Below are 11,908 nucleotides of genomic sequence, written 5' to 3' on the forward strand. Positions count from 1 at the left end.
GATTACGCGGCTCCTGGGCCCAGTTTATCTGCACCTGCACAGTGAGACCACACCATCTACCGGTCAGGAGTAAGGAAGTTACGCGGCTACCGAGTCCGGCTTATCTGCATATGCGCAGTGAGACCACGCTGTCTATTGGTCAGGCGCCAGGAAGTTACGCGGCTTCCGAGCCCGGCTTACCTGAACATGCACAGTGAGACCACACCATCTACCGGTCAGGAGTCAGGAAGTTACGGGCTCCTGGGCCCAGTTTATCTGCACCTGCACAGTGAGACCACACCATCTACCGGTCAGGAGTCAGGAAGTTACGCGGCTTCCGAGCCCAGCTTACCTGCACATGTGCAGTGAGACCACACCATCTACTGGTCAGGCGTCAGGAAGTTACGCGGATTTCGAGCCCAGTTTATCTGCCCGGCTTACCTGCACATGCGCAGTGAGACCACACCGTCTACCGGTCAGGAGTCAGGAAGTTACGCGGCTCCCGAGCCCGGCTTACCTGCACATGCGCAGTGAGAGCACACCGTCTACCGGTCAGGAGTCAGGAAGTTAAGCGGCTCCCGAGCCCGGCTTACCTGCACATGCGCAGTGAGAGCTCACCGTCTACCGGTCAGGCGTCAGGAAGTTACGCGGCTCCCGCGCCCAGCTTATCTGCACATGCGCAGTGAGACCACAGCATCTACTGGTCAGGCGTCAGGAAGTTACGCGGCTTCCGAGCCCGGCTTTCCTGCACATGCGCAGTGAGACCACACCGTCTACCGGTCAGGAGTCAGGAAGTTACGCGGCTCCCGAGCCCGGCTTATCTGCACATGCGCACTGAGACCACACGTCCACCGGTCAGGCGTCAGGAAGTTGCACGGCTCCCGAGTCCGGCTTATCTGCACATGCGCACTGAGACCACACCGTCTACCGGTCAGGCGTCAGGAAGTTACGCGGCTTCCGAGCCCAGCTTACCTGCACATGCGCACTGAGACCATACCATCTACCGTTCAGGCGTCAGGAAGTTACGTGGCTTCCGAGCCCAATTTACCTGCACCTGCGCAGTGAGACCATACCATCTACCGGTCAGGAGTCAGGAAGTTACGCGGCTTCCGAGCCCGGCTTATCTGCACATGCGCAGTGAGACCACACCATCTACCAGTCAGGCGTCAGGAAGTTGCGCGGCTCCCGAGCCCGGCTTATCTGCACATGCGCACTGAGACCACACCGTCTACCAGTCAGGCGTCAGGAAAGTTACGCGGCTTCCGAGCCCAGCTTATCTGCACATGTGCAGTGAGACCACACCATCTACTGGTCAGGCGTCAGGAAGTTACGGGGCTTCTGAGACCGGCTTACCTGCACATGCGCACTGAGACCACACCGTCTACCGGTCAGGCATCAGGAAGTTACGCGGCTCACAAGCCCGGCTTACCTGCACATGCGCACTGAGACCAAACCATCTACCGGTCAGGAGTCAGGAAGTTACGCGGCTTCCGAGCCCGGCTTACCTGCACATGCGCATTGAGAGCACATGCGCACTGAGACCACACCATCTACCGGTCAGGTGTCAGGAAGTTACGCGGCTTCCGAGCCCGGCTTACCTGCACATGCGCAATGAGACCACACCATCTACCGGCCAGGCGTCAGGAAGTTACGCGGCTCCCGAGCCCGGCTTACCTGCACATGCGCACTGAGACCACACCATCTACCGGTCAGGAGTCAGGAAGTTACGCGGCTACCAAGCCCGGCATATCTGCATATGCGCAGTGAGACCACGCTGTCTATTGGTCAGGCGCCAGGAAGTTACGCGGCTTCCGAGACAGGCTTATCTGCACATGCGCAGTGAGACCACGCTGTCTATTGGTCAGGCATCAGGAAGTTACGCGGCTTCCGAGCCCGGCTTATCTGCACATGCGCAGTGATACCACACCATCTATCGGTCAGGAGTCAGGAAGTTACGCGGCTCCCGAGCCCGGCTTACCTGCACCTGCGCAGTGAGACCATACCATGTACCGGTCAGGAGTCAGGAAGTTACGCGGCTTCCGAGCCCGGCTTATCTGCACATGCGCAGTGAGACCACACCATCTACCAGTCAGGCGTCAGGAAGTTGCGCGGCTCCCGAGCCCGGCTTATCTGCACATGCGCACTGAGACCACACGTCTACCGGTCAGGCGTCAGGAAGTTGTACGGCTCCCGAGTCCGGCTTATCTGCACATGCGCACTGAGACCACACCGTCTACCGGTCAGGCGTCAGGAAGTTACGCGGCTTCCGAGCCCAGCTTACCTGCACATGCGCAGTGAGACCATACCATCTACCGTTCAGGCGTCAGGAAGTTACGTGGCTTCCGAGCCCAGTTTACCTGCACCTGCGCAGTGAGACCACACCATCTACCGGTCAGGAGTCAGGAAGTTACGCGGCTTCCGAGCTCGGCTTACCTGCACATGCGCACTGAGACCACACCGTCTACCGGTCAGGAGTCAGGAAGTTACGCGGCTTCCGAGCTCAGCTTACCTGCACATGCGCACTGAGACCCCACCGTCTACCGGTCAGGAGTGAGGAAGTTACGCAGCTTCCGAGCCTGGCTTATATGCACATGCGCACTGAGACCACACGTCTACCGGTCAGGCGTCAGGAAGTTGCGCGGCTCCCGAGCCCGGCTTATCTGCACATGCGCACTGAGACCACACCGTCTACCAGTCAGGCGTCAGGAAAGTTACGCGGCTTCCGAGCCCAGCTTATCTGCACATGTGCAGTGAGACCACACCATCTACTGGTCAGGCGTCAGGAAGTTACGGGGCTTCTGAGCCCGGCTTACCTGCACATGCGCACTGAGACCACACCGTCTACCGGTCAGGCATCAGGAAGTTACGCGGCTCACAAGCCCGGCTTACCTGCACATGCGCACTGAGACCACACCATCTACCGGTCAGGAGTCAGGAAGTTACGCGGCTACCGAGACAGGCTTATCTGCACATGCGCATTGAGAGCACATGCGCACTGAGACCACACCATCTACCGGTCAGGCATCAGGAAGTTACGCGGCTTCCGAGCCCGGCTTACCTGCACATGCGCATTGAGAGCACATGCGCACTGAGACCACACCATCTACCGGTCAGGTGTCAGGAAGTTACGCGGCTTCCGAGCCCGGCTTACCTGCACATGCGCAATGAGACCACACCAACTACCGGTCAGGCGTCAGGAAGTTACGCGGCTCCTGAGCCCGGCTTACCTGCACATGCGCACTGAGACCCCACCGTCTACCGGTCAGGAGTGAGGAAGTTACGCAGCTTCCGAGCCTGGCTTATATGCACATGCGCACTGAGACCACACGTCTACCGGTCAGGCGTCAGGAAGTTGCGCGGCTCCCGAGCCCGGCTTATCTGCACATGCGCACTGAGACCACACCGTCTACCAGTCAGGCGTCAGGAAAGTTACGCGGCTTCCGAGCCCAGCTTATCTGCACATGTGCAGTGAGACCACACCATCTACTGGTCAGGCGTCAGGAAGTTACGGGGCTTCTGAGCCCGGCTTACCTGCACATGCGCACTGAGACCACACCGTCTACCGGTCAGGCATCAGGAAGTTACGCGGCTTCCGAGCCCGGCTTACCTGCACATGCGCATTGAGAGCACATGCGCACTGAGACCACACCATCTACCGGTCAGGTGTCAGGAAGTTACGCGGCTTCCGAGCCCGGCTTACCTGCACATGCGCAATGAGACCACACCAACTACCGGTCAGGCGTCAGGAAGTTACGCGGCTCCCGAGCCCGTCTTACCTGCACATGCGCACTGAGACCACACCATCTACCGGTCAGGAGTCAGGAAGTTACGCGGCTACCGAGACAGGCTTATCTGCACATGCGCAGTGAGACCACGCTGTCTATTGGTCAGGCATCAGGAAGTTACGCGGCTTCCGAGCCCGGCTTATCTGCACATGCGCAGTGATACCACACCATCTATCGGTCAGGCATCAGGAAGTTACGCGGCTTCCGAGCCCAGCTTACCTGCACATGCGCACTGAGACCACACCATCTACCGGTCACGAGTCAGGAAGTTACGCGGCTTCCTAGCCCGGCTTATCTGCACATGCGCAGTGAGACCACACCATCTACCGGTCAGGAATCAGGAGATTACGCGGCTCCTGGGCCCAGTTTATCTGCACCTGCACAGTGAGACCACACCATCTACCGGTCAGGAGTAAGGAAGTTACGCGGCTACCGAGTCCGGCTTATCTGCATATGCGCAGTGAGACCACGCTGTCTATTGGTCAGGCGCCAGGAAGTTACGCGGCTTCCGAGCCCGGCTTACCTGAACATGCACAGTGAGACCACACCATCTACCGGTCAGGAGTCAGGAAGTTACGGGCTCCTGGGCCCAGTTTATCTGCACCTGCACAGTGAGACCACACCATCTACCGGTCAGGAGTCAGGAAGTTACGCGGCTTCCGAGCCCAGCTTACCTGCACATGTGCAGTGAGACCACACCATCTACTGGTCAGGCGTCAGGAAGTTACGCGGATTTCGAGCCCAGTTTATCTGCCCGACTTACCTGCACATGCGCAGTGAGACCACACCGTCTACCGGTCAGGAGTCAGGAAGTTACGCGGCTCCCGAGCCCGGCTTACCTGCACATGCGCAGTGAGAGCACACCGTCTACCGGTCAGGAGTCAGGAAGTTAAGCGGCTCCCGAGCCCGGCTTTCCTGCACATGCGCAGTGAGAGCTCACCGTCTACCGGTCAGGCGTCAGGAAGTTACGCGGCTCCCGCGCCCAGCTTATCTGCACATGCGCAGTGAGACCACAGCATCTACTGGTCAGGCGTCAGGAAGTTACGCGGCTTCCGAGCCCAGCTTTCCTGCACATGCGCAGTGAGACCACACCGTCTACCGGTCAGGAGTCAGGAAGTTACGCGGCTCCCGAGCCCGGCTTATCTGCACATGCGCACTGAGACCACACGTCCACCGGTCAGGCGTCAGGAAGTTGCACGGCTCCCGAGTCCGGCTTATCTGCACATGCGCACTGAGACCACACCGTCTACCGGTCAGGCGTCAGGAAGTTACGCGGCTTCCGAGCCCAGCTTACCTGCACATGCGCACTGAGACCATACCATCTACCGTTCAGGCGTCAGGAAGTTACGTGGCTTCCGAGCCCAATTTACCTGCACCTGCGCAGTGAGACCATACCATCTACCGGTCAGGAGTCAGGAAGTTACGCGGCTTCCGAGCCCGGCTTATCTGCACATGCGCAGTGAGACCACACCATCTACCAGTCAGGCGTCAGGAAGTTGCGCGGCTCCCGAGCCCGGCTTATCTGCACATGCGCACTGAGACCACACCGTCTACCAGTCAGGCGTCAGGAAAGTTACGCGGCTTCCGAGCCCAGCTTATCTGCACATGTGCAGTGAGACCACACCATCTACTGGTCAGGCGTCAGGAAGTTACGGGGCTTCTGAGCCCGGCTTACCTGCACATGCGCACTGAGACCACACCGTCTACCGGTCAGGCATCAGGAAGTTACGCGGCTCACAAGCCCGGCTTACCTGCACATGCGCACTGAGACCAAACCATCTACCGGTCAGGAGTCAGGAAGTTACGCGGCTTCCGAGCCCGGCTTACCTGCACATGCGCATTGAGAGCACATGCGCACTGAGACCACACCATCTACCGGTCAGGTGTCAGGAAGTTACGCGGCTTCCGAGCCCGGCTTACCTGCACATGCGCAATGAGACCACACCATCTACCGGCCAGGCGTCAGGAAGTTACGCGGCTCCCGAGCCCGGCTTACCTGCACATGCGCACTGAGACCACACCATCTACCGGTCAGGAGTCAGGAAGTTACGCGGCTACCAAGCCCGGCATATCTGCATATGCGCAGTGAGACCACGCTGTCTATTGGTCAGGCGCCAGGAAGTTACGCGGCTTCCGAGACAGGCTTATCTGCACATGCGCAGTGAGACCACGCTGTCTATTGGTCAGGCATCAGGAAGTTACGCGGCTTCCGAGCCCGGCTTATCTGCACATGCGCAGTGATACCACACCATCTATCGGTCAGGAGTCAGGAAGTTACGCGGCTCCCGAGCCCGGCTTACCTGCACCTGCGCAGTGAGACCATACCATGTACCGGTCAGGAGTCAGGAAGTTACGCGGCTTCCGAGCCCGGCTTATCTGCACATGCGCAGTGAGACCACACCATCTACCAGTCAGGCGTCAGGAAGTTGCGCGGCTCCCGAGCCCGGCTTATCTGCACATGCGCACTGAGACCACACGTCTACCGGTCAGGCGTCAGGAAGTTGTACGGCTCCCGAGTCCGGCTTATCTGCACATGCGCACTGAGACCACACCGTCTACCGGTCAGGCGTCAGGAAGTTACGCGGCTTCCGAGCCCAGCTTACCTGCACATGCGCAGTGAGACCATACCATCTACCGTTCAGGCGTCAGGAAGTTACGTGGCTTCCGAGCCCAGTTTACCTGCACCTGCGCAGTGAGACCACACCATCTACCGGTCAGGAGTCAGGAAGTTACGCGGCTTCCGAGCTCGGCTTACCTGCACATGCGCACTGAGACCACACCGTCTACCGGTCAGGAGTCAGGAAGTTACGCGGCTTCCGAGCTCAGCTTACCTGCACATGCGCACTGAGACCCCACCGTCTACCGGTCAGGAGTGAGGAAGTTACGCAGCTTCCGAGCCTGGCTTATATGCACATGCGCACTGAGACCACACGTCTACCGGTCAGGCGTCAGGAAGTTGCGCGGCTCCCGAGCCCGGCTTATCTGCACATGCGCACTGAGACCACACCGTCTACCAGTCAGGCGTCAGGAAAGTTACGCGGCTTCCGAGCCCAGCTTATCTGCACATGTGCAGTGAGACCACACCATCTACTGGTCAGGCGTCAGGAAGTTACGGGGCTTCTGAGCCCGGCTTACCTGCACATGCGCACTGAGACCACACCGTCTACCGGTCAGGCATCAGGAAGTTACGCGGCTCACAAGCCCGGCTTACCTGCACATGCGCACTGAGACCAAACCATCTACCGGTCAGGAGTCAGGAAGTTACGCGGCTTCCGAGCCCGGCTTACCTGCACATGCGCATTGAGAGCACATGCGCACTGAGACCACACCATCTACCGGTCAGGTGTCAGGAAGTTACGCGGCTTCCGAGCCCGGCTTACCTGCACATGCGCAATGAGACCACACCAACTACCGGTCAGGCGTCAGGAAGTTACGCGGCTCCCGAGCCCGGCTTACCTGCACATGCGCACTGAGACCACACCATCTACCGGTCAGGAGTCAGGAAGTTACGCGGCTACCGAGACAGGCTTATCTGCACATGCGCAGTGAGACCACGCTGTCTATTGGTCAGGCATCAGGAAGTTACGCGGCTTCCGAGCCCGGCTTATCTGCACATGCGCAGTGATACCACACCATCTATCGGTCAGGCATCAGGAAGTTACGCGGCTTCCGAGCCCAGCTTACCTGCACATGCGCACTGAGACCACACCATCTACCGGTCACGAGTCAGGAAGTTACGCGGCTTCCTAGCCCGGCTTATCTGCACATGCGCAGTGAGACCACACCATCTACCGGTCAGGAATCAGGAGATTACGCGGCTCCTGGGCCCAGTTTATCTGCACCTGCACAGTGAGACCACACCATCTACCGGTCAGGAGTAAGGAAGTTACGCGGCTACCGAGTCCGGCTTATCTGCATATGCGCAGTGAGACCACGCTGTCTATTGGTCAGGCGCCAGGAAGTTACGCGGCTTCCGAGCCCGGCTTACCTGAACATGCACAGTGAGACCACACCATCTACCGGTCAGGAGTCAGGAAGTTACGGGCTCCTGGGCCCAGTTTATCTGCACCTGCACAGTGAGACCACACCATCTACCGGTCAGGAGTCAGGAAGTTACGCGGCTTCCGAGCCCAGCTTACCTGCACATGTGCAGTGAGACCACACCATCTACTGGTCAGGCGTCAGGAAGTTACGCGGATTTCGAGCCCAGTTTATCTGCCCGGCTTACCTGCACATGCGCAGTGAGACCACACCGTCTACCGGTCAGGAGTCAGGAAGTTACGCGGCTCCCGAGCCCGGCTTACCTGCACATGCGCAGTGAGAGCACACCGTCTACCGGTCAGGAGTCAGGAAGTTAAGCGGCTCCCGAGCCCGGCTTACCTGCACATGCGCAGTGAGAGCTCACCGTCTACCGGTCAGGCGTCAGGAAGTTACGCGGCTCCCGCGCCCAGCTTATCTGCACATGCGCAGTGAGACCACAGCATCTACTGGTCAGGCGTCAGGAAGTTACGCGGCTTCCGAGCCCGGCTTTCCTGCACATGCGCAGTGAGACCACACCGTCTACCGGTCAGGAGTCAGGAAGTTACGCGGCTCCCGAGCCCGGTTTATCTGCACATGCGCACTGAGACCACACGTCCACCGGTCAGGCGTCAGGAAGTTGCACGGCTCCCGAGTCCGGCTTATCTGCACATGCGCACTGAGACCACACCGTCTACCGGTCAGGCGTCAGGAAGTTACGCGGCTTCCGAGCCCAGCTTACCTGCACATGCGCACTGAGACCATACCATCTACCGTTCAGGCGTCAGGAAGTTACGTGGCTTCCGAGCCCAATTTACCTGCACCTGCGCAGTGAGACCATACCATCTAGCGGTCAGGAGTCAGGAAGTTACGCGGCTTCCGAGCCCGGCTTATCTGCACATGCGCAGTGAGACCACACCATCTACCAGTCAGGCGTCAGGAAGTTGCGCGGCTCCCGAGCCTGGCTTATCTGCACATGCGCACTGAGACCACACCGTCTACCAGTCAGGCGTCAGGAAAGTTACGCGGCTTCCGAGCCCAGCTTATCTGCACATGTGCAGTGAGACCACACCATCTACTGGTCAGGCGTCAGGAAGTTACGGGGCTTCTGAGCCCGGCTTACCTGCACATGCGCACTGAGACCACACCGTCTACCGGTCAGGCATCAGGAAGTTACGCGGCTCACAAGCCCGGCTTACCTGCACATGCGCACTGAGACCAAACCATCTACCGGTCAGGAGTCAGGAAGTTACGCGGCTTCCGAGCCCGGCTTACCTGCACATGCGCATTGAGAGCACATGCGCACTGAGACCACACCATCTACCGGTCAGGTGTCAGGAAGTTACGCGGCTTCCGAGCCCGGCTTACCTGCACATGCGCAATGAGACCACACCATCTACCGGTCAGGCGTCAGGAAGTTACGCGGCTCCCGAGCCCGGCTTACCTGCACATGCGCACTGAGACCACACCATCTACCGGTCAGGAGTCAGGAAGTTACGCGGCTACCAAGCCCGGCATATCTGCATATGCGCAGTGAGACCACGCTGTCTATTGGTCAGGCGCCAGGAAGTTACGCGGCTTCCGAGACAGGCTTATCTGCACATGCGCAGTGAGACCACGCTGTCTATTGGTCAGGCATCAGGAAGTTACGCGGCTTCCGAGCCCGGCTTATCTGCACATGCGCAGTGATACCACACCATCTATCGGTCAGGCATCAGGAAGTTACGTGGCTTCCGAGCCCAGCTTACCTGCACCTGCGCAGTGAGACCATACCATCTACCGGTCAGGAGTCAGGAAGTTACGCGGCTTCCGAGCCCGGCTTATCTGCACATGCGCAGTGAGACCACACCATCTACCAGTCAGGCGTCAGGAAGTTGCGCGGCTCCCGAGCCCGGCTTATCGGCACATGCGCACTGAGACCACACGTCTACCGGACAGGCGTCAGGAAGTTGTACGGCTCCCGAGTCCGGCTTATCTGCACATGCGCACTGAGACCACACGTCTACCGGTCAGGCGTCAGGAAGTTGCGCGGCTCCCGAGCCCGGCTTAAATGCACATGCGCAGTGAGACCACACCATCTACCAGTCAGGCGTCAGGAAGTTGCGCGGCTCCCGAGCCCGGCTTATCGGCACATGCGCACTGAGACCACACGTCTACCGGACAGGCGTCAGGAAGTTGTACGGCTCCCGAGTCCGGCTTATCTGCACATGCGCACTGAGACCACACGTCTACCGGTCAGGCGTCAGGAAGTTGCGCGGCTCCCGAGCCCGGCTTAAATGCACATGCGCACTGAGACCACACCGTCTACCAGTCAGGCGTCAGGAAAGTTACGCGGCTTCCGAGCCCAGCTTATCTGCACATGTGCAGTGAGACCACACCATCTACTGGTCAGGCGTCAGGAAGTTACGGGGCTTCTGAGCCCGGCTTACCTGCACATGCGCACTGAGACCACACCGTCTACCGGTCAGGCATCAGGAAGTTACGCGGCTCACAAGCCCGGCTTACCTGCACATGCGCACTGAGACCAAACCATCTACCGGTCAGGAGTCAGGAAGTTACGCGGCTTCCGAGCCCGGCTTACCTGCACATGCGCATTGAGAGCACATGCGCACTGAGACCACACCATCTACCGGTCAGGTGTCAGGAAGTTACGCGGCTTCCGAGCCCGGCTTACCTGCACATGCGCAATGAGACCACACCATCTACCGGTCAGGCGTCAGGAAGTTACGCGGCTCCCGAGCCCGGCTTACCTGCACATGCGCACTGAGACCACACCATCTACCGGTCAGGAGTCAGGAAGTTACGCGGCTACCGAGACAGGCTTATCTGCACATGCGCAGTGAGACCACGCTGTCTATTGGTCAGGCATCAGGAAGTTACGCAGCTTCCGAGCCCGGCTTATCTGCACATGCGCAGTGATACCACACCATCTATCGGTCAGGCATCAGGAAGTTACGCGGCTTCCGAGCCCAGCTTACCTGCACATGCGCACTGAGACCACACCATCTACCGGTCACGAGTCAGGAAGTTACGCGGCTTCCTAGCCCAGCTTACCTGCACATGCGCACTGAGACCACACCATCTACCGGTCACGAGTCAGGAAGTTACGCGGCTTCCTAGCCCGGCTTATCTGCACATGCGCAGTGAGACCACACCATCTACCGGTCAGGCGTCAGGAAGTTACGCGGCTCCCGAGCCCGGCTTACCTGCACATGCGCACTGAGACCACACCATCTACCGGTCAGGAGTCAGGAAGTTACGCGGCTACCGAGACAGGCTTATCTGCACATGCGCAGTGAGACCACGCTGTCTATTGGTCAGGCATCAGGAAGTTACGCAGCTTCCGAGCCCGGCTTATCTGCACATGCGCAGTGATACCACACCATCTATCGGTCAGGCATCAGGAAGTTACGCGGCTTCCGAGCCCAGCTTACCTGCACATGCGCACTGAGACCAAACCATCTACCGGTCAGGAGTCAGGAAGTTACGCGGCTTCCGAGCCCGGCTTACCTGCACATGCGCATTGAGAGCACATGCGCACTGAGACCACACCATCTACCGGTCAGGTGTCAGGAAGTTACGCGGCTTCCGAGCCCGGCTTACCTGCACATGCGCAATGAGACCACACCATCTACCGGTCAGGCGTCAGGAAGTTACGCGGCTCCCGAGCCCGGCTTACCTGCACATGCGCACTGAGACCACACCATCTACCGGTCAGGAGTCAGGAAGTTACGCGGCTACCAAGCCCGGCATATCTGCATATGCGCAGTGAGACCACGCTGTCTATTGGTCAGGCGCCAGGAAGTTACGCGGCTTCCGAGACAGGCTTATCTGCACATGCGCAGTGAGACCACGCTGTCTATTGGTCAGGCATCAGGAAGTTACGCGGCTTCCGAGCCCGGCTTATCTGCACATGCGCAGTGATACCACACCATCTATCGGTCAGGCATCAGGAAGTTACGTGGCTTCCGAGCCCAGCTTACCTGCACCTGCGCAGTGAGACCATACCATCTACCGGTCAGGAGTCAGGAAGTTACGCGGCTTCCGAGCCCGGCTTATCTGCACATGCGCAGTGAGACCACACCATCTACCAGTCAGGCGTCAGGAAGTTGCGCGGCTCCCGAGCC

This window comes from Ambystoma mexicanum, chromosome 6p, assembly GCF_040938575.1.
Source record: "Ambystoma mexicanum isolate Mex_15411 chromosome 6p, UKY_AmexF1_1, whole genome shotgun sequence".
NCBI lineage: Eukaryota > Metazoa > Chordata > Amphibia > Caudata > Ambystomatidae > Ambystoma > Ambystoma mexicanum.